This window comes from Schistocerca gregaria, chromosome 8 (assembly GCF_023897955.1).
Source record: "Schistocerca gregaria isolate iqSchGreg1 chromosome 8, iqSchGreg1.2, whole genome shotgun sequence".
In the NCBI taxonomy this organism is placed as follows: Eukaryota; Metazoa; Arthropoda; class Insecta; order Orthoptera; family Acrididae; genus Schistocerca; species Schistocerca gregaria.
Genome location: NC_064927.1, coordinates 59907126 through 59931899, shown reverse-complemented (window position 1 = coordinate 59931899; position 24774 = coordinate 59907126).

The window sequence follows — 24774 nt, the reverse complement described above, 5'->3', positions numbered from 1 at the left end:
ATAGTCCCTCTACCGCCCATCAACGTCCTGGTGTTCTTGGCATCGTTATGACTCAAGGACTTGGGATTCACCCCGTCTCGTTACTATCAATGAATTATCGTTGAATCATGTTTCTGTTGTGGCGGCGCTCCCAAGGACGAGTCACCTACCGATCCATGCAGTTCAACATGAAAATAACTGGCCGCAGTTCAAGAGGTACTTAAATAACAACATCGTGCCTACACTGGAGTCTGACACCGGTCCATATCGATTATATTATCGATTACTTAACACAGAAACTATGGAAGATCCACAAATGTCGTCTATAATGGTTGTTGATGCCTTCCAGACTCACGATTCGTTGCCTCCATTACTTGAAGAACTACAGAGAAGAATAGCGGTTAGCGAAAAACTTGAGGGCCGATCCCAGGCCCCAACGACTCACTCACCAAACCGAAAATATATGGCGTTTGAGTGACAAATGACAATTCTGAGAGAGCCTTTAGATAGAGCCCAGAGAGAACATGAGTACGTCACCATACAACTAGTCGATCGGATTATCACCACTCCCAACCTGTTCCATCCCCATCTAACTAGACCTAGAGAAATAAAAACCATACTCAGGAAGCTAAATGGGAACAAGGCACCGGGCGTTGACAAGATCAGCAACTTACACCGGAAGAACTTACCATGTAAATCAGTGGTGCTCTTGACAAGAATTTACAGTGTCAGTCTCTTGATGAAGTATTTCCCCACTGTGTGGAAGATCGCCAAGGTAGTTTCTATTCCCAAACCACAGAAGGACGTCATCACCCTGACCACAAATTACTGATCAATTTGTCTTCTTAGTGTTTGGGGTAAAATCGAGAGAGTCATGCAGACCCGCGTTTTGGAACCACTGGTGGCAGTTGGTACGATCAGGGCAGAACACTTCGGCTCCCACGGGAAACCAATCGCAGATTTGCAACTCCATCTGGTGGAACGTGTTACCAGAAATTTCAGTGTGTCTAGTGTTACTGCAGTGGTCTTCTTAGATACTGAGAGGGCCTAAGATAAGGTATGGAGGGAACAACTAACTCCAAAACTGGATGAACTGACGTCAATACCCAATTCTTATATGAAACTTATAGCTAGTTTTTTGACAGACAGAAATATGATTATTACAGTAGACAACCTGATACCCGTCTGGCGCAAGCGAGACTACCTCAGGCATTCTCTTTATCACCACACCTATTTAATCTGCATATAAATTACTTGCCACAGATGTAGAAACTGCACAGTTTGCCGATGGTACGGCCTTTTTCACTAGCGGAAGACATATTCATGTCAACATTTGATGCCTTCAGTGTCAACTATATGCCACAGTCACTTGGTGTAAGACCAATAACGTGCAACAAATTCCGCCAAGAAAACAGCCATGTATTTCAGCAAGAAACGCCCCAGCTTGAGATTGCCTGGCCCAATGGGGCTCAACGATGACTTACCTGGGGGTCACCTTGGAGAAAAACTTCTTTCGCCATACACACATTGACTTTTCCAGGAACAAACTCCTCCCTTTTCTCTAGAGTTCATCTCAGTACCACAACAAAGCTTCGATTTCATGAGGCGATGGTTCTCTCTTAGGCACTGTAAGGCTGCTTGGTCTGGCATCTTGCCAGTCCAACACAAATTGGCCAAGTTCTTAGAAATATGGTACTCAGGCAGATTCTTAATGCCAGCCACTATAATATCATCATTGACTTGCACGCTGCCCTGGATACAGTACTTCTTGAAGCAGTTTGGAAACGGACGAAGGCCCTGCACAACAGAGTCGACACTTTGCCTAACTCAGTATACCACATAAGAAGTCTGGGCAGGGCAATACCCCTTACATAGCAGTAGTATGAGGTACCACGTTGCTTGGTGCTATGATATTGTTACTGCTTCCACAAACAAGGCAGTATCTTAGAGACCGATATACAGGCCCTTCAACCATGAAGTCTGGATCGTCGTCGACAATCGCACTTCGACTTGCAGTACATAAAAAAGTAGCACTGACAACAGCTTTTTCTTGCCACCTACTCTATTCTCCACCTCAACACCCAGGCCACGTTCTCCCCAAACCAAGTATACTTCGTTTTCAACAACCTCGTTTAAGCGTCTCCACACCCTTACCAACACAACCCACTCCCTAAACTCCCATCTTGGTGCAACAGAAATACAGCATTCTACGCCACAACATCCGCTCCCTATCCACAAACAAATCCTATTCATGCACACTCTGTCCCAACAAAACATCGTCACTTTCGTTCTTAATTAAACATTCCTCCATCTGCGTCACATCATCCAAATTTCTCCCTATTCCATTGTGCAGATGATCCCCTCCCCACGTCCAGATGTGGAGTTGCAATTTGCAACTGGAAATCACAAAAATATCCCTACTCGGCCACAACCCACACTCAATAATCCAAACAAATACCTTATCCTTAGTCTCTTCTTCAAAAACCTAACTGTTAAATGTACTACTATCGCCATCTTGCATCAACTGTGATTTCCTCACACAAATCGATCGTACGTTTCCACCTACATTATTGCCACTGACCTCAACATCCTTAAGAGCTCCCCTTCAGAACTGCGGCAATGGTGTCAATTTACTGGTTTCCTCAAAGATGACGTTGTCCCAATCCCATTGCATACCCATACTGAAAACTACATTTCACCACATTCGTCCTCACATCTCCCAACCTCCTTCGATGCCTCACTGCGAAAGTGCTCGACCCAGGTACCTGCCATCCTCACCATATCCTACAAACTACCCCATGCTCGTGCACCCCATCCCCTCTCTGTATACAAGCTATCCACAACCACTCCAGTGCCAGCTGAAATGCCTACCAGGAATGCATAGATATTCAGATAAAAAGTCACCTCCTAAAACTTTCAGCAGCCTGATGATATCTCTCGGGCCACTGCCTTCCTGCAGCAGACCTTGTCAGATACTGTCTCCACCCATTCCCTACTAAAGGCACATATCCTCTTTCCCTCCCTCTCACACCACAAACTGTACTCCATCTCTGTGAATCATATCATTTATATCACTCTTTCCTAGGGATTCATGACCAGGATACACTCAGACATCAATGGCAAACATAGCGCATTAGAAAATTACACTATGCCAAAAAAAAAAAAAAAAAAAAAAACGCTGGGACTGGCTCCACACATGCTCCAGACTGAAAGGTACACTCCCAGTTAACTTCTCCAAGAACTGGCAAGCATTCTATCTGCTTACTGGCACCCACACCACCCCTCACTACCCTATTCTTCAGAACAACATTCCCTTGCCTGATGACCTGAGCAAAACCAATCACTTTGCGTCATATCTCTCTGATATGTTCTCTAGACCTGAGGATCCTCAATTTGATTGCATCCAGTTCCCTAATATCCACAAATGTACAGACTTCTCAGTTGCACAGCTGGCTTCCAGTTTACAGTAGTTGATCAAGATACCAGAAAGAGAATTAAATACACCAGTCACAGCACAGGAGATAAAACGTGCTTCACAGGAAATGCAACACATTCCGTAGTCATGACTGTATTATCTATCGACAGAAGAACACCCTCTGAGCTTTCTTATCACTCTTGCAACCCTGGATACAACCATTCTCTCCATAGCATACTATCCTGACCTGTGAAAACCCTCCAAAATACTACTCTTCCTCAAACCAAACAACCCCCCCCCCCCCCCCCCCGCGCTTTTGATATTTCCTCTCACACCGCCCCATCTACCTCTCACCTAGTTATTTAGCAGCCTTTGAATCCAATCTCTCCTGACACATCCACATACATCTGCATAAACACCATGTGCTTACTATTAACCAGTGTGGCTTCCATCCCTCCCTCTCTGCTGATGATCTCCTATCCCAACAGCTCAGCAACCATAAATCCCTATTTTGCCTCCCTTGACTTAAAGAAAGCATAAAGCTGCATACGGCATTCCGGTTTCATTTGTAAAGTGCAGACTTATGTTCTTAGAATCAACTGTGTCTGCCTTATTGCAGCCTTTTTCACCAGTTGCCTATCATTGTTAACAACACCAACTCCCATACTTTCCACACGATTGCAGGAGTGCACCAAGGTTATGTTCTGTTTCCTTCCCTTTATCGCTTATACACTGCCAATATGTCCAGACCACCTCGTTCCATCCATGTGCTTCAGTATACCGATAAAACTGAATTCCTCACCCTCTGTCCTACGCCAGAAATCCCAACGGTCCCTTCAAATTCTTCTGAGTTTACCATCTGGTATAACTAACGGCTTCTTAGGATTAATCCCTGCAAAACCCAGGCAAAAATTAGAGGAGGCACTATCTGCAGCTTCTGCCTCCGTGACATCCACCTCACCATACAGCGAACTACCTTGGACTAACCTTTGACCTGCAATTAACAGGGAAACCCCTCCTACTAACCATCCAACAGAAAGTCCACAACAGATTAAAACTATTAACCGGCAAGACATAGGTCTGGGGCCCTCCACTGTCCATCACATGTAAAAACACCTAATTTGTCCCATCCTTTGCTATGCAATTGCTGCATGGATATCCACCCATCCCCAGTTCTATAAGTCCCTCTAGATCCTTTAACGCCATGCGCTTTGCCTCACTTTCTGCATCCTTTTACTTGCCTCCACCAGGATCATTTACAAACTGACCACAACTCTAATCGCTCAAATTGAACACCTCCATACAATGTATACTATCTGAAAACTCGACCTCAATATTCCTATTGTTTCCCCTCTGCTTTCTAATTCTCATATGCTTCAATGCCATTACCAATACATCCTACCAACGTTCCTCTTACACAATTTTCATACGGTTTCCTAACAAAACTTCTACCATCCCCCCTTCCCCCCAGAACATTCATTCCATCCCAACACTTACTCATCTTGGCAGCTATAAGTCCATCCCACACTATGCACCTTATCAGGGCTTGCTCTCTCTCCTCTCCCCAAATTTCCTTACTCATTTTTTCCCCTTCTGTCTTTGTTCTCTCACCCCCTCCCCTTTCCTCCAACAACTTTCAGTGTCACCAATTCCCTCCTCTACTCCATCCCCTTTCCTTTCTCAACAGTCACTCCTGCTCCATCGTTGCAATGAACCAGTCCTCCATCCTTATAATACCACATTCCTATCCTCTTCACTGAACAACCTCTCCCCTTCAAGAATTAACTCCCTATCTCATGGCGGTTGCTTTCAATTTCTAGTAACATGAAAGTGCTTCTTTCACATATCACTGTTTGGGTAACATGTTTTGAAGGTTTTAAATGTGAACTTATTCCTTTTCATTTACCTTTTATTGTTACCGTTTGTACCTACCAGTGTAAAAAGTCATCCATTGTACATCCCAAAATTTCCAATTTATTTTTCAAATTAAAAAATTTAATATTCTATGTATATATCTCCGTTATCTGTTTCCTGTTTTTTCATCTGCATTACCTTATTATTGTCTACTGGCTGAAGAGCCGGTCCGCAGCTCACCAATCCCCGTTGCCTATGTGGGGCGCTGGGTGGCGAAATAACGCTAAAAAATAGTAGCACTGGGACAGTGGGTCTCTATCCCAATATAATTAAAAATTATTATGCATCCTTACGTCCCTCCCAGCAACTATTCATTTGTAGATCGGCAGGAGGCTACTCCTCTGCACTTCAATGACAGTTTGCCGTCGGATTAAAGGAGGATATCGAGGCAATTCAAAGGCGTGCTGCTAGGTTTGTTGTCAGTAGGTTTGATCAACTCACAAGTGTTACGGAAATGATTCGTGAACTAGAGTGGGAACCATTTGAGGGCTTGCGGAGTGCGTATACAGGTGTCGATGTAGATGCAGGGGACCGTGAGTGAGCGTAGGACTTACTCTTCATAGTTTCACTACGTTCTTACCACATTCGTTGCTGTTAATATCTGTAAGGTCGCTGGTAAACCCGTGGTTGAGCGCTCTTAAACCGCAAATACGCCCACTGTGATCGCTTAAGAAGCATAGGAAGAATGTCTGCTCAGATACATCTGTGAGCGGTGTAATACGTTGGACGATTTTTTCACCATCTCTGTGGGAGAGAAATGAAGAATATACGTACGAGGTCTATTCATACAGTAGTGGGAATTTTGTAATTCCGTGAATAGTAAGCAAAGTTTCAGTAGTGTTAATTATCGCTTTGGATATGTTCCCTATGAGTAAAACAAGGTTTTATGAGTCGCACAAGAGACTGCGAAGACAATGGAGATAACGAGTACCCAAGGCGCGCCAGCGTGTTTTCGAGCAGTGGACTCGTGGAAAAGGTGAGAGAAACTATTATGGAAGATCGCCCAATTACAATTAGAGTAGTCGCTGTGTCGTTATCATATGAACTGCTTTATGCCAAGAAATCTGTTGGTCCTTTGAATATGAAACGTGCGCAAGTAGCATTTTTTACAAAATTGTTGTTGTTCGTACAAGAACTGCGCCGAATGCAAGAGGCTTAAGAGTTGCTAGATAAACTTAAAAACTGGCCAAGTTATATAGTTCATCAATCCAGCAAATCAAGAATCTCAACGATTTTATCTTGTTTTAGATATAGATACTGTCAAGAGATCAGTGCCGGAAATTCCAAGACTGTATAAAAATCTCTTCAGTACTTCCTCAGATTAGCGCGGACGTACATAAACAAGCGAGCAGGGAACATGAGGTTATACATTTAGATATAGAAGAATTAATAGAATACTTTTTATTTACTTACTAAAACATGCCTACAGCTTACATTTTATGTCTGCATACTGTACAGTTCGTCTATTATGCTTTTGATGGATGTTGAATGCAAGGTATGTTCTAAAAGCAAAATGTATTTTTTGTGTGATATAATTACAATTTAACAATTTTCAAGCATTTTTACCTTATTTGTATTGTGGAAACTTTCTTATTGCGAAATTTCATGATTCTACGTCAACGGGAAATCCTCTCCAGCTTTTTATGATTGAGTTTGCGAGTATCAAAAACTTTGACATAAATGACAGAGTTTTTTGATTGCATTGTCTTAGAACCTCATTTTTTTACCCTCGAAAGGGACCATAGACCTTAGTAAGTGACATAATTTTGAATTTCATACGCCAACCTGTTCACGAGAAAAAGAAGTGTTAAGAGACGGACAGAAAGTAGACAGACGGATAAAAAAATGACAAAAAATAGTTGTTTGTGTTATATAATTACAAGTTAACAATTTTCGGTTATGTACTGTGAAACTTTGTTTTTGCCGAGTTTAATGATTCCAGGGTAACAAGAAGTACCCTATTGATTTTGATGAGTGGCTTTGCGAATTTCGAAGTGTGTCTGCCGACTCTTTTGACTGCATTGACTTAGAAGCTTAAATGTCTTACACCGCCAATGGAACATAGACTTTAATATGTGACGTAAATTTCAACTTGATACGTCTGCCTGTTCCGGAGAATAAAAGCTACCGAACAGTCGCAAAGACAGACAGACGGACAACAAATCGATTCTACAAGAGTTCCGCTTTCACAGATTAAGGCATGGAGTGCTAAAAGCGATGCAAAAGTACTGAAACGTGTCATGAAAGGTAGTGAAACATGTGTTTACGTATGTGAAGTCATAACCATACATCAGTGGTCGTAGTGGAAGCATTCTGGATGACCAAGACCAACAAAAATGTGGTCACTTGCGTAAGTGTGTTCTTCGACGGCACACTGCACCATCAGTTCTTGCCACAGGGTCGAACGACCGGTAAGCTGCACCACTTACTGGATTGACGCCAGTTCGGATAGGCAGTCCGCAAAACAGGTCCCGGCTCTTGCACCTCAATAATGCACCAGTTCGTGCACATGCGCGGTTTAAATTCAAGTTATCATAAATTATTTCATAGGTGATACATAAAGAATAAAACGTGCTTTAAAAGAACATGTAGCGGGTTTTGACGATAAGGAACGTTAGTTAACTGCTTCTCACCTGACACGGCAAACGTGAACACGGGTGTGAGTCGCAGCGCAGCTCCGCCCGGCTCACCACACGGAGACAGACTCAGTGGCTGGCGCTGCAGCCAATAAACGCGCCGCGCGCTGCTGCCAGCGTGCTGTGACTGGCGGACCGTTTGGCTCTAATTACCGAAGAAAAACACGCTTTGTTTGCACATAACGCTACCTATCGCCACCAGGTTCTCGTCAAGCGGCGGTAAAAACAATTTTCTGCACTAATTGGAGTGCAAAAAATTATTTCAAACAGCGAACGAAGTTAATTCAGTGGACTGGACGTATTATTATTTCAATTTATTTCGCTGTCAAAATATGCTGTAATTTTCATATAATTTGCCAGTCGTACATCTGCGATTGTTTGTTCGTTCCACAGATATTACACCATCGTTTGTGTGATTTCTCTTACACAGTGGATTCTGGTTGTACCCGTCCACCTGAGATTAATTAATTTCACATGGTTCATTGATTACTCCTGAAACACGGTCGTCACATTAATCTTCGTCAACGGTTCATCTGAAATAGTAACCGCTCACAGTAAACGAAATGCACTGAGGAATAAAAAATCGCAACAACAAGAAGGAGTTGTGCGATATGAACAGAAATTGAAGAAAGAGGGTGTCGCACAAGACTGGCGCTAGCTACGGCACTACGAGGATGCAAATAATGTTTGCTTTAAATATACGCCGTAACTGTCGCGAGCGTTAGTTACCTTTGGGGTTGGCGGTCGTGAGTCGATGTTAATCAACCATGCCTTTAGTGGACAAAGTTGCCATTATCATCAGCTCACTGAATTTGGACGAGGTCGTGCAACAGGGTTAAAGTGAAGCTGGATATCGCAGAAAGACTTGGCAGGAATCTAGTCACTGTATATGGCTGCTGGCACTGGTGGTCACGAGAATGTACGCTCACAAGAATGCCGGGTCCGGTGAGGCCATGTCGCACAGCCGAGAGGGAAAGCCATCGTGTTCGGGTCACGGTACTGGCGAGCCCTATTGCATCTGCAGCAGCAATCTGAACAGCAGTTGGCACCACAGTGACACAACAAACAGTTACAAATCGGTTACTTCAAAGACAGCTTCGAGCCAGATGCCCGGTAACGTGCATTCCACTTTTCCGAACCAACGCCATTTGGGACTTCAGTGGTGTCAAGCGACAGTTCACTGGAGGGCAGGATGGACGTCTATTGTGTTTCCTGATGACAGCTGGTTCTGTGTCGGTGCCAGTGACGGCCGTGTGTTGGTTAGAAGCAGGCCAGTTGAGGACCTGGAACAAACCAGTCTGTGTGCTAGACACGCTGGACCTATATGTGGAGTCATGGCACAGGGCACGATTTCGTATGACGGCATGAGCACTCTCCTGGTTATCCCACGCACCTTGACTACAAATCTGTACGTCTGTCTGGTGATTCCATCTGTTGTGTAGCCATTCATGAACAGAATTCCAGAGGGTATTTTCCAGCAGGATAACGCTCGTCCACATACCGCTGTTCTAACCCAACATGCTCTACAAGCTGTCGAGCTGTTGCCTGCTTGATCACCATATCTGTCTCTCATCGAGCACGTGTGGGACATCATCGGAAGACTCGCTCGAAAACCTCAAACCACACACACTAGTCGAGCGTCGTCACTGTGTTGACTGACCAAGTGTAACAGGTGCGGAAATCGGTCCCACAAACTGACATCTGGCACCTGGAAAACACAATGCACTCACATATACGTGGTTGCGGCTGCAGTGGTTATTAATATACCAGCATTTCAGATTTGTAACGGTGTATCTCGCACTTACATTAACCTGCGACCTAGCAGTGTTAATTGTGGTGTCTAGGAATCCTGCTTACTCGGTGCAAACAAGTGGTACTAATGAGTTCTATTACAATAAGAAAATTACAATTACAGAGATGTGTAGCAAACAAGGGGTGACATACGAAATATTCAAATATTCGGTCTTCTTCAGCACTACATAGAGAATACAAGTGAAGTGATCTAGCGCTGACGCTGCAATAGAAGTAACTAATCTTGAAGCTAATATGGAGCTGGTCGTCACCAGTCGGTCGCTGCACTTGTGACCTCTCCACACAGGGGCCGCTGCTGCCGCGTTGTCGTCCTGGTTCAAATGGCTCTGAGCACTATGGGACTCAACTGCTGTGGTCATTAGTCCCCTAGAACTTAGAACTACTTAAACCTAACTAACCTAAGGACATCACACACATCCATGCCCGAGGCAGGATTCGAACCTGCGACCGTAGCAGTTGTCGTCCTGGAGGGAAGCCCGGTCAGCGTGCCACTGCTCGACTTCTTCTCACAGCCTTCTCTTCTTTGGCGTGCCGGCGCTTCACTTCACGCTGTCACTTGAAGCTTGGGATAGCAGTACCGTGACCGTGGATGGATATCAGAGCGGCACATGACTGCGGATAGAAATACGCGATCTATTGTTTGGGCTCGACATGCAAAAGAATTTTGTGAACGCAGGAATCCTGTGTAATAGAGGCGGAGATTCTAAATGACTTGCAGTGCCTGAGCTGTTATAAGAAGCCGGGGAGCTCCGGGGAAAACAGAAATAGTTTGTGTTTCTGCTGTACAGGGAAGCTATAGCTGTGTATTTTGCCGCGGTTTGCTCAAAGGAGAGCGCGGTCAGTCCTTCAAAGACTCTTCTACAAAGGGTGCTTCCATATTGCCAACATGACTGCGGTTCTAAGCACGCTCCTCTCACAGGAATGACAGTGCGCAGGGCCCGTGACCGTCACTGCCTTCATCTTCCCTCCTGAGCTTGAGCTTAACCGTCTGACGCTCACATCTCATAGCACATAGTGGCCTTTGCCCATCATTACAACATACGAAGAAGAGCCATGAGTATCGCCACACTAAACGTATCCTCTCTCCATAGCTCACACCACTGACTGTTTAAAAATATATACATATATAAATACGTAACATTGACTCAGTATCACGCTTCCAGCTCTATGATGATAAATTGAATTAGCCTACTGGGATCACTAAAGAGACAATTTGTTGTCTATACCTTCTGCAAGTCCATTTCCCAAACTCTTGCGCAAGATTTCTACCAGTAAGCTCGACTTACTAATCCGACAGGTCAAAGGCGACAGAAAAGTTTTGGAGCTCATTGCTACAACAAGACACTGTCTTTTCGAGAATCTGACCAAGAAGCGACAGCTTGGCGGATATGATGCTATTGCAGAAAGGATGGTCGGAAAGATAAGAAAATCCGTACTATTGCTTCAAATGGCTCTGAGCACTATGGGACTCAACATCTGTGGTTATCAGACCCGTAGAACTTAGAACTACTTAAACCTAACTAAACTAAGGACATCACACACATCCATGCCGAAGCAGGCTTCGAACGTGCGACCGTAGCGGTCACGCGGTTCCAGACTGAAGCGCCTAGAACCGCACCGTCACGCCGTCCGGCAAAATCCGTACTAATATTGTAGAGGCGAAAGTAATTCGTTACGTTTTCACGACTAAGCTGCTGAACTACTTTTGGTGAACTTTGATATGGAGATATTTTGAAACATTAGGAAGAAGATACGTAACTTAATGAAGTGTATAGTACCAACAACACCCAGAGACAAGATGGTGCTTGTATTGCACGAAATTTAGTGATTTGAAGAACGTTATGCGAACTAGGGACCAATACTTGAAAAAGCTATTTATTCTTTGACTTCTGAAACTTATCACATTTACGACAATACTGTTATTGGCTCAAATGTTCTGCATAATATGATTCAACGTAATGGATATAATGCGTACATAATCCTGAACGTCTTTGACCCATACTTCCATACCAGCATCATAAGTGCGAAAGTAACTCTGTCTCTTACATTTTCACGACTAAATCACCAAATCAATTTCGAGGTAGTATTGAGGCAGCTTGAACACTGAGGGAGAAGATAATCTACTCAAGCAAAAAAATAAAAAAAATAAAAAGTCCAATAGGGTGAAGTAGGGAACGGAACATCTTTTCTTTACATAATTGAACATAAAGCATGTTAAAAGGTCCTTAAATTTCTTGCGTAATGTATTCATTGTGTAATGTTTAACTACTTTAATTTGATACGAGCACAGCTGCGGATAACAGCCAGTTATGAAGAGACGAAGATGAGTGTTTCTATTCGATACATTATTACTAGCAACGCACTTAAAAGGCTTAGTTACATCGAAACAAAATACATTAACAAAACGCGGCAAAGACCAAGCTTTGTTTAGAGGTAGCAGAGAAAGTTGTGGGTGAGCACATCAGAAATCACAACACTCAGTGTGGTAATGCGCGAGGCGGGGAGGTGAAGGAGTTCCGAATAGAAATTGGAGGCAGACTGTTGACTGTTGGTTTAATACAACAGCCAGACCTTCCACCCTCCTTTATGTAAACGCTGGGCTTGTCTCCAGCGCCCACATCAGAAAACACAGTACACAAGCACTTAAAATACGAAACAAAGTTTACACCAACCACAGGCAGTAGGTGCGTAGACCTTCCCCTCATTAGGCTAACTGGTGATTCTGCCAACAGGAAAACAACTCAGCCACAAAATTAAAATAAATTTGCCAAGCCATCAAAACAGCGGCGTAAGCGCTAAGAAAGCAGGATACGTGGAATTTTGCGAAACCATAGAGTAGTACACTCTCGTTAGGGAAAAAGTACTGGGGTACTGAGAAAACTTAATAGACCCTCCTGCCTTTGTTAGGTGGACTATGCGGGAAACCAACAGTAATCTTAGCTGTCGTGTTCTGGTGAGAGGTTTATAATCTCATGTTGAAACTGAAGAAAGAAGGAGTATTAAGTTTCATACTTAAAAATATATTTGGACAAATTGATAGTAGTTTTCCATTTTTCCCATACTGAACAGACACCCAGATGATAGATGCTGGTAAAAAGTAAGGTATGCACAAATTTAGCAGGTAGAACACTCCCTGGTGATACGTCCCCTGACGTCACCACGGAAACTGCAGAGCCGTGGATTTCACATACACGTTGGGCTAAGCGGTGAGCGCGATGTCGCTTCTGGGTGCACTTCTCATACTGACCGTGAGCAGGTGTACCTTTTGGCTTTGATACACTTAAAACAACTACTGTTCTAGAAAGTCTCTTCGGGTTTGCTGACGGATCCTAAAATCAACTTGACTCGATATTTCGGCGATCCAACTATTCGCCATCTTCAGGAAAATGCTGCTTATGCTGATGAGTCCCGGTGAGAACTGACGCCAGGTTGCAAATCGACGTCCTATATAGGCCACCAGTACACGGCGCATCACAGTTTCTGCCTTCCAAAACAGGGAGGTGGCGCCGCCCATAGTGAAACACTGCTGGCAACGATATATCGCAATCAAGGCCGCACCAAAGAACGTTCAGCTTTGATGCGAGATAATACAGGATTCCACGTCTTGCTGTCGATTAAATTATCAGTCAACCTAATTTCAATAGCCTCTTTATACACACTGCTCCAAAAACCGGAAATGTTGGCAACCACAACAGTTTGGAGAAATTTCATTTTGTGTCCCTCATTTAGGTAGTGTTCTGCTACCGCCGATTTTTCCGGCTGTTGCAGCCTCGTATGTCAGCCATATTCCACACACCTGTCTTGCACTGTGCGAATAGAACGGCCAACGTAAGCTTTGCCACATTGACACGGAATTTTGTACACCCCGGGTTTCCTAAGCCCCAAATCAACCTTCACATAGCCGAGCAGAGCCCTAATCTTAGAAGGTGGACGGACAACACTCTTAATGTTAAAATTCCTTAAAATTCGTTCAATCTTAAACGATAAGCCTCCAGCATAAGGAAGAAATGCCACAGATCTATGTTCCTCATCATACACATCCGGAGATGGTCCAAACTCCATAGCCCGACGGATCTGCTTCTCGGTGTATCCATTTTCCTTAAAAACAGTCATCAAAGTTCTTGGGGTTAAGCTGTCTGCGTCGGAAATGACATATGCTCTCCGTACCAAAGTCCTAAGGACGCCACTACGTTGGTGTGGTGGATGACAACTCTTAAGATGCAGATACCAATCTGTGTGTGTCGGCTTTCTGTGAACACTGTGTCCCAAAGTCCCATCTGGTTTTTTATAAACCATTACGTCTAAAAATGGAAGCATCCCATCATTTTCAACCTCCATAGTAAATTTGATACGGGGATGAAGACAGTTGAAGTGGTCCAAAAACCTGTTAAGAGCATCACGTCCATGCGGCCAGACGAAGAAGGTATCGTCCACGTATCTCCAGAAGCACGTTGGTTGCAACGCTGAAGTCCTCAGTGCCATGTCCTCGAAGTCCTCCATAAATTGGCGACTATGGGTGACAAAGGACTACCCATAGCCACTCCATCATTCTGCTCAAAAATTCTGGACCATGACCTTGGTGTTCTCATAATCTATGGAATGTTCCAATTCTAGGCAGTGTTCTGCTACTGCTGATTTTGTGGCCTGCCTTAGCCTAGTATGTCGCTGGTGTTCCTTACATCTGATTTCCACCGTTCTAGTCGTTTGGCCAATGTAGGACATACCGCAGTCACAGGGAATATTATAAATTCCAGGCTTCCTTAAGCCCAGGTCATCTTTGACTGTTCCGAGTAAAGCCCTGATTTTGCTAGGTGGGCAGAAGACACTCTTGATGTTATGTTTAATTAGTATTCTGCTGATCTTGGCAGAGACAGGCCCGGCATAAGGTAAAAATGCCAGTTTCTTGATTTCTTCTTCTTGCTCGTTCACCGGTGTATCCTGACGTCTGGATGAGAGTCCGTTGTTAGCAAACACTTTTTGAAGATGTTCAAGTTCCACTGCCAGGCTGTCAGTGTCAGACAGTGTCTGGGCTAGGTGTACGAGTGTTCTAAGCACCCTGGTCTTTTGTGCTGGGTGGTGGCAGCTGTCGGCCTGTAGGTATAGATCTGTGTGTGTTGGCTTTCGGTACACATTGTGGCTGAAGGTGCCATCTGCCTTCTTCTTCACCAGGACATCCAGAAACGGCAGCTGACCAACCTTTTCTAGCTCCATGGTGAATTTAATATTCGGATGCCTTGAGTTCAGGTGGTCCAGGAAGTCTTCCAGTTTTTCGCGACCATATGGCCAAATGACAAATGTGTCATCAAAGTATCTCAGGAAGCATGTTGGCTGGTAAGTGGCAGTTGTAAGAGCCTCGTCCTCAAACTTCTCCATAAACAGGTTGGCCACTACTGGTGACAAGAGGCTACCCATCGCCACCCCTTCAGTCTGTTCATAGAATTGACCTCCACAAAGGAAGTAAGTCGATGTTAGAATATGCTTAAACAGATCCAGCACAGCTCCATCAAACTTCACTGATTAAGTCAAGTGTGTCCTTAAGGGGCACTCTGGTGAACAGGGACACCATGTCAAAACTGACCATTAAATCTGCATCTGAGAAACGTAGGTTTTTAAGACGTTCCACAAAGTCTTGTGAGTTGCGAATGTGGTGTGCACACTTCCCCACATATGGTGCCAACATTTTCTTGAGATATGTAGCAGCTGGGTAGGTGGCTGCCCCAATATTGCTCACAATGGGTCGTAGTGGTACACCCTCTTTGTGGATTTTAGGTAGTCCATAGAGTGTGGGTGGGACTGGTGCCTTGGCTTTCAGTTGTTTGATAACTTTCTCAGGCCAGCCAGTTTCCTTCAGCAGAGACTTGGTTTTTCTGTCCACCCTGTCAGTTGGATCCTGTTCTAGTGGTTTGTAAGCCGGGTCCTCCAGAAGTCGCCGGATCTTCAGGTCATAGTCACCTTCCTGCAGTATGACTGTGGAGTTCCCTTGGTCTGCTGGTAACACCACTATGTCGTCATCTTGTCGTAATCTCCTGAGGGCCATCCTCTCGTCTCTTGAGATGTTAGACTTAGGCGGCCTGGCTCTGGTAAGGGATCTGCACGTCTCTCTCCAAATCTCTTCAGCCGTACTTGAGGGTAGTGTGTTGACGACTTGTTCCACAGCGCTGATGAAATTGGCTACCGGTAGATCTCTAAGAGTGACAGCGAAATTTAGGCCCCTGCCAAGAACCTTTAGGGTAGCTTCATCCAATGTTCTGTCACTCAAATTTACAACCTTGCGAGTGTCATGATTTTGTTGCTCTCTGCTGTTCAGACGTTCAAATTTTGCCAATTGTCGGGCTGTAGCATTGTTCTTAATGCATGCTGCTAGTGACCAAGACACTCCATCAATTCTGTCCTAATCCTCTTGCGCTAGTTTGGCAGCCATGTACAGATGTAGATGCAACAGATCCCTGGACGTGACATCAAGTTTATGGCGGATGTCACGGACTCTTTCTCTCACCAGAGCGATGCTGGCTCGGTGCTTGATCCTGTTGGCCGCCCTAGACGTAATATGATGTTTGATTTTGGCAAATACAGGCACCACATCTCCATCTCTGCACCTGAGGAAGAATTTGAGTGAGTCCACCATCCTCTCTTTGCGTTGTCGCAGCTTGTCCAGTTTCTTCATATTGCAGCACATTTCCTCCCTGTAGAGTCCTGTGATGTAATTTCTTAGACTTTCCCGGCGATTTGATGACATCTTGTGGAAATCGGGTTTTCTGCCGGATATCAGCGTCTTCCAAACACAATATTTCGACGTCATTACTTGACGTCTTCATCAGGTGTTCCCTGAGACTGGCTGCTTGCTTGCTTCAGCCTGACAGAGACAGATCGGTCTCTGTTGGTCGGTGGAGTCTAAGCTGGTTGGCTATTCCTCCAAGCTGGCGGTGTGTGTGGGTTGTCCTTTCGTTGTGTTTATGTCCTTTCAGTCTGCTGGGACGGCGTTCCTGGCGTGCTTGCAACTTATTGGTCGCGAAGCAGGTGTGGCCATCTGGTGGCGTTGAGACGCTGTACATGGTGGCCTAGTGCTCGGAGGAGCGGATTTGTTGACTGCATGGTCTTCTCGTAGAAGAGTCGTGCAGCCTGGCGAAACCTCTCCCTAACAGTTGGAATGTTCGAGACTCGGTGAAGGTCGTCCGACGGGAAGTCCCGAGGGAGGTGCAATGCCAGCCGTAGGATCCGGTTTTGGAGTCGTTGTAGTCTTCCGACATGGCTCACTGCGGCGTTGCCCCAAACCACAGTGGCGTAGTCGATGAGTGGACGGATTAGAGTCAGATACATCGCAACACCCAGGTCAGGTGGGAGTGCAGTTGATGGATTGAGGAAGGGGTAGAGCTGTGTCATTCTACCCCTGACCTTTTTGACTATATCATCGATGTGATGTCTCCAAGTGAGCCCTCTATCCAGCGTTACACCCAGGTACTTTGCTGTAGTGCCCCAAGGTACGGCGGTTCCCCTAATGGTGATCTGCGGTAGAGCAGCTGGAATATGTTTCTTCGTGATGAGGAGGGCTTGCGTCTTAGCCCCATTGAAGCTGAGGCGCCACCTCCTGGCCCACTGACTAAATGTGTCAGCTGCTGCTTGCGTGCGTCGTTGGAGTAGAGCTGCATTCATGCTCCTTGCGTACATCGCTGTATCATCTGCGTAGAGGGCAAGATGGACCCTGTCCATCCGCGGCATGTCTGCAGTATACAGGATGTAGAGTAAGGGGCCGAGGACGGAGCCTTGGGGAACTCCAGCCCTGACCAGACGGCGCGTCGACAAGTCCTCCGTGCGGACATGGAAGCTTCTGTTGGCGAGGTAAGATTGTAGAAGGCGGACATGCGGCAGGGGCACACCGAGGTCCAGAAGATTGAAAAGGAGCCCCTCATGCCATACAGAATCGAACGCCCGTGAGACATCCAGGAAGATGGCCCCGAAAAACTCCCGTCGTTCGATGGCATCAAGGGCCTCTTCGACTAGTCGAAGCAGTTGGTGCGTTGTTGCATGACCAGGGCGAAAACCACATTGTTCGTCCGGCAGTAGACGTTCTTCCTGAATGTGACGTTGTAAGCGTCTGAGATAAAGTCTTTCAAAGACCTTGCTGACCGCTGGTAGTAAGCTGATAGGCCTGTAGCTACTTGGTAAACGAGGGTCCTTCCCAGGCTTCTGGATGGGCACTACCTCTGCATGTTTCCATGCTTGAGGATAGTGTCCAGTGCAGAGAATGTTGTTGAAAAGTCGAGCCAGGTGTTCTATGGCTGCTGGTGGCATCTGTCGCAGCATTTCATTTGTGAGCTGGTCAGGGCCTCCCGCCTTGCGCTTGTTGAGTCGCCGAAGTTCTACGGAGACTTCATCAGCATCCACCTCTTCGATGTGATCGTCGCCCACAGGTGCATTGAGGAATACCGGAAGACGTTGTGTAACCAGTCGAATGTGATCCGGATCCATGGGGTCCATGATGGGCTGGAAATTTCGTTCAAAAACATCAGTGATGGCGTTGGCTTTGTCCGCTGGGCTGCTGGCGATGTTTTGACCGACTTGTAGCGGCGGTATCCTCTGTCGTCGGCGGAGGAAGAACTGCGTGGCTTTCCAAGCAGTACCATCATCAACCCGAAGAGTGGCCAGGCGGTTGGACCATTCCTGATGGCGGTGATTTGCAACGGCAACCTTTATCTCTCTCCTCATCCGGTTTAGTGCCCTCTTCGTTGCTGCGTTTCGTGTCAGCTGCCATTCACGGAATAGGCGATTTTTGGTGGTTATCGCCTCCATTAGATGTGGTGGCAGTTGCCGTGATCGGTCAGGTGGTTCAGATCGCGGCCGCGGTGTGGCCCGGTGCACCGCCTGTATAGCACAGTCTTGAAGGAATCGGGCATAGCCATCAACTCCAACCTCAGCAGCATCTGGTGCATCTCGGAGGCCCTCAGCGATCAGCTCCTGGTATCGGATCCAGTTGGTGTTCCTGGTCTGGATTCCTCTCCGTGACACTGGCTGAGCATCGACATCGATGTCAAAGATAACTGGAACATGGTCCGAGGATAAGGCGAGTGCTGGCAGATATAACATAGGGCACCCCCTTGGCCACCGCAATGTCAAGCACGTCTGGAAGTCCACCATTGTTAGGAAAGTGGGTGGGATCATGAGGTCCGAGGATGATGGCGTTCCACCGCTGTGTGACTTGGAGAAGTTTTCGTCCGTGGTTGTTGGTAAGACGAGAATGCCATTCAGTATGTTTTGCATTAAAATCACCGCCGGCAAAGACCTTTCCAGGTAATGTCAGCAGCGCTTCAACGTCCTGTTGGAGTAACTGCCTGCCAGGTGGACGGTAGACAGCCACAAACGTGATGCGCCCATGTGAGGTGTCAACAGCTACAGCAGTTGCCTCCATCGCTTGTAGTGGCGGAAGCTGAATCTGATGGTGCGCCAGTGAAGTCCGGACGTAGACCGCAGTACCACCGCCATGAGTTGGTCTGTCAGTCCGATAGCACACATAGTTCGCTGCTCGGACGTGAACTCCAGGCTTGAGAAAAGTCTCCGAGACGAGGCAAATGTCAACAGCTTCATCTCGCAGCAGCTGACGAAATTCGCCATCTTGGGTGCGGATGCCCTGGGCATTCCACACGCATACAGTGACTCCTCGTTGACTACGGGCCATGCTGGGTCTTCAGTGGTCCGGTGGTGATTGCCTGAACGGCTGCACTAACAGCGGCGATGAGTTGCCGCGGGATATCCCTGAGAAGCTCCCGAACTTCTTGCAGGAGGAGCTTCATTTCTTCCATGCTGGAATCGGCCGCCTGGGAGGGTGCAGATGCAGCGTGTGGGCGTTGAGCTGGGGTTTCCACGACGACAGCCTGTCGTCCCTGTTGGGAGCGGTCGTGTTGTCCCTGGTCTTCACTCTGTTGCTGATCAGGACGCAGTGCTGGTGGTCGCGCTGTGCCTCGTGGACGGCGGGCCTTCTTGTTGTCTGCAGCTGTTGCAACAGTGGCTGGCGCCGTCGCAGGTACGGGGGCCTGCGGAGAGGAGCCAGGGGAAACAGCAGCAGCAAAACTGACTCCAGGTCTGACTGGTGCAGGCCGCTTTATTGAGCCAGGGCGCTGGCCACGGCTCCGTGCCACAGCCCGTTGGAAGCTGGAACAGCCGCGGTAAGAGGCAACATGTTCTCCCCCACATCCAGCGCATTTGGGCGGTCCATCTGTCCGCTGCCGTGTGCAGTCGCGACTAGCGTGCTCCCCTGCACACTTAACACAGCGTGGGGGTAGCGTGCAGAACCGTGCTACATGCCCAACCATTTGGCAGTTGTAGCACTGATGTTCTCCCCTCTTCGAGCGGAGTTTTTCTGTAGTGACTGGTGTCGCCGCTATCTTCGTAACCTGCTACAGCCCACGGTTGTGTGGGATATCACAAGTGACCACTAGGACCAGCGGCGTCTCCTTTCTGGTTCGGCGAGACGGTAGGCGGGTTATCGACCTGAGTCCAAATCCATAGCCCATATCCTCCAGTTGCTGCCGGATGTGATCGAGGCTGTAGTTTCGAGGGAGCCCTCGAAAGACGATCTTTAGTGTCTTGTCCGTTGCCGACGGATAAGTGTAGAACGGCTTTTCCTGTTCTCCGAACGCAGCCGTAACCTTTCTGTAGTCATCAGCTGTTTTCAGTGTGACCTTGTACAGGTTGGTTCCAGCAGGCTTGATGACAACGTTGTCTTGGCCAACAAGACGAAGCAGCATCCTGTAGAGGCTGTCGTAGTCTTCAGTATGTTGGACCACAATAGGCGGCGGCCTTGGTTCACTCTTCTGAGTAGGTAACTCCACACCCTCAGCGAGCTCATCATAACTGTTTGTCGTCGGAACCGGCGGTGCAGATGACAGTTGAGCCTTCCTGGCCGGCCGTTTGACGAGTTGGAAACCTTCCTCAGCGACAACGACATCCGCCGGTTTTGCCTTCTTCCCCTTAGGAGGGGCTCGAGTAGTTCCTGTGGAGGTGGTCGCCCTTCTTTTCGTCGTCCTGGTGGAGGTGGACGCTTCATGTCGTGCCGCCGTCTCGTCGTCTGATTCGGGCAGCGGTACTTGCAGTGCAGCCGACTCGAAATCCATAGTCGTGTCCAATGACGATGCCTGGGTCGTCTTAGGTGGGGGGCCGGATGGGGCCGCCGGCAAAGCAAGCTCTGCCGGACGGCGATCCGCCACACCCTTCGCTGTACGGACATCCTCTCGCTCCGACATCTCAGCGCAGACTCTGTGGCCGCGTGCGTACTGGCTGCTTGCTGGACCGGGTCTCATATTTACGCCTGCCCGGTGCCTGGTGTTGTGTTTGCCGTTCCCTTGTCGGTCCGCGCCCGCTAGTCGCGCTATCCTGCCGCTCTAGGTGTTCTCTATTCCGTCCGCGCCAGCTCTGGCCGTCTCCAACTGCGGTCGTGGCCTCCTGGTGTTCCCTTCTCGGTCCGCACACCGTTCCGTCTTCTTCTTAGACTATGTGTCTGTGTTAGTGTAGCATTTAATTGAGAGCATTGACTACTATTCTGTGTGTAGGACTGTTTTTGTAACTTCATGTGGTGTTTATTTCATCTTTATTATGGTAGTAATTGGGTACTGACTTTGATTTATTTCATCTTCTTGTGGATGCTGTTGCGATTAGGGAAACAGCAGGGCCACGGGCCGCTTATAGCGGTCTCTGTCTTCATTCGGTGCGCCCAGGTTCTTGATTAGTTCGCTGCTTGAGGCGTCCTTCCTCTCGTAAAATTTTCTTGCTGTGGCTTGAATTCTGGCAAGAATTTCTGGTTCTCCTGCTGCTTCGTGAAGAGGACGATGGGGAAACATGTAGTGCACGTGAAAAATTCTGCATAGAATCCGGTTCTGCATTGTCTGAAGTCGGTGCAGATGTGTATGTGCTGCAGTGCCCCAGACTAGGCACGCATAATCCATCACTGTTCTGATGAACATCCTGAATATCAGTAGACCATTCTCGACTGAGAGCGCGGAGTTCTCATTAATCATAGGATAGAGAGCTCCAATCCTCTGGTTGACTTTGTTCCAAACAGAGTCAACTTGATGTTTCCAGTTGAGTTGCGCATCCATAACTACTCCTAGGTACGTAACTGTGGATTGCCATTCCAATACTGTGTTAAAGAGAGAGATTTCTTGTATGCGAAAGGCTCTTCTTTTCGTAAAAACGATGGCTTGACTCTTCTGGGGGTTAAATCCGATACGCCATTTGCGGGACCAGTCTTCGAGGTCATGGCATGCATCTTGAAGGCGTCGGTGCACTGCTTCGGTCCATCTGTTTCTTGTATATAGCACGGTGTCGTCCGCGTATATGGCTCTCTCTACTCTGGGAGACTGTGGCAGGTCCGAAGAGTACAAGGAATACAGCGTCGGTCCAAGTACGGATCCTTGTGGAACTCCGGCACGTATGGGGCGGATGGTCGATTGAGAGTCGTCGAGTTTGACGGCAAAGCTTCTTTCTTCGATATATGAGGAGAAGAACTGGATGAAGGGCAAAGGCACTCCAAAGTTGTTTAGCTTCCATAGTAAGCCCTTATGCCAAACGCTATCGAAGGCTTTTGTAACATCCAGGAAGACCACAGCTCAGAATTCCTGGTTGTTGTAGGCCTGAGTGATGTATTCCACAACTCGAAGTAGCTGGTGTGTTGTGGAGTGCCCGCTGCGGAAGCCAAATTGCTCTGGAGGTAGCAGCTGGCGGTCATTCACGATGAGCATCAGTCGTTTTAGAAGTAGACGCTCGAAGAGCTTGCTGATCTGTGGCAACAGACTGATGGGCCGGTAGTTGGATGGGTGTTGCCTGCTCTTCCCTGGCTTGGGCAGGGCGACTATTGTAGCATGTTTCCACTGTGAGGGGTAACGTTTACTTCGGAGAATTTTGTTGAAGATGACCGCAATTCTTGAAAATGCATCTGGAAGTAGCTGCTTGAGCGCTCTACTTGGCATGCCGTCGTGTCCAGGGGCTTTGTTGTTGTTCATGGCTCGGACGTAAAGTTGAACTTCTTCTGCTGTCACTGGTGGTATGACGTCGTCTTCCCGGTCTTCTTGTGAGAGTATGTCGTCGACTTCTGTCTCAATGTTGGCGATGTGCTGCTGGTCCACGTCATTGTTCATTGGCTGAAAATTTGCTTCAAAGACATCCGCCAAGGCATTGGCCTTCTCTTCCGGCGTGTAAACAGTGCCTGTGGGAGTGTCCAGCGGTGAGATCCGCGTCCGACGTTTAGTGAAGAAACGTACGGCGTCCCATGAATTAGCGTCTGGAGTGAAGGACGCCAGCTTTGAGGCCCATTGCTGATTCTTGTGTAGGGCTAGCGCCGCCTTAATGTCTCTTCTCAGTGCGTTTACACGTCGGTTGACGTCTGGATTCCTCGCCAGTCGCCATTCTTTACAGAGGCGATTCCGTTCACGAATCGAGTCGAGGATGTGCTGCGGCAGGCCACGGGCTGGTGGTGGTGGTCCTCTTCTGGGCGGTGGCGTCGAATGAGTGATGGCGTCGGGGATGGCTGTTACGAAGGTGTCTACGTCCTCGTTGATGTCAGTGGTCTCGTCGATCGGAGTGTCGTCTAGGTGAGCCTGTATATTTGCACGGTAGTCGTCCCAGCGAGTCTTCTTGGTGTTGAGTGGTTGCGGTCTCTGAGTTGGTGCTACATTCAGGTTAAAAATAACTGGTAGATGATCTGAGTTGAGGAGATGGTATACATCTGCTGACATGAACTGATGGAGTCCTTTCGTAATGGCGATGTCCAGTACGTCCGGGGTGCCGTGTCCTCTGGCTGGATAATGAGTGGGTTCTTCAAGGCCGCATACGTATACGTTGGTTTCTTCCAGCGCTTGGAGGAGTCTTCTGCCACTGTAGGTGGTGACAATACTGTTCCACGCCGCATGTTTGGCGTTTAAATCGCCCGTGATAAACAGCTTGCCAGGTTGTTGAAGAAGCAATTTTGCGTCATCCTTAACCAAAAGTCCTTTGGGTTGACAGTATAACCCAAAGGACTTTTGGTTAAGGACGACGCAAAATTGCTTCTTCAACAACCTGGCAAGCTGTTTATCGCGCGCGATTTAAACGTCAAACATGCGGCGTGGACGAGTGGCGCTCCAATGCCGCTCTGGACGTTCCCTATTCCGTCCGCTCCCGCTCTGGCCGTCTCCGACTGCGGCTGAGGCTTCCTGGTGTTCCCTTCTCGATTCATGCCCGTAGTGTGCGGATGTCTGAGGCTCGTTGTTGGTGTTCATATTTTCTCCGGCATTGCTTCAGCAGTTCAAATGCCGGTTTCTTGCAGTGCTTACCTGGTATCCTGCTTCCCGGTTAATCAAGTTTTGTGCCATCTTTATCTCTATAGATTCAGTGATGACACTATCCCAGAACCTGGGGGTCTGGACCATGACCTTGGTGTTCTCATAATCCATGGAATGTTCCAATTCCAGGCAGTGTTCTGCTACTGCTGATTTTGTGGCCTGCCTAAGCCTAGTATGTCGCTGGTGTTCCTTACATCTGATTTCCACCGTTCTAGTCGTTTGGCCAATTGAGGACATACCGCATTCACAAGGAATATTGTAAATTCCAGGCTTCCTTAAGCCCAGGTCATCTTGGATATATGGTGTTCACACTTGCCAACCAAGCAGATGATACATACTTTGCAAGATTATATGTGGGTGCACCCAAATTACTAACAATAGTAACTTAGGCAGACCATACAACCTAGGCAGAACGGCAGCACCCGGATGAAGTTTCTTACGTAAATCAACTGACAACGAACTCTTTTTCAACAGTGAAAGTGTCTTACGTTTGATCCTTTCTGTGAGGTCATGAGATAGTCTTCTGTATGCCGGGTCGTTGAGAAGTGAATCCATTTTTAGGACATAATCATCCCGCGTCATTACAACTGTGGCATTCCCCTTGTCAGCTAGTGAAACTACTACTTCGTCACTATTCTTAAGGGAACGAAGGCTGCTCTCTCTGTGGAAGAGATGTTATCCCGCGGTGGTCGAGGCCGACGTAATGTGTGCG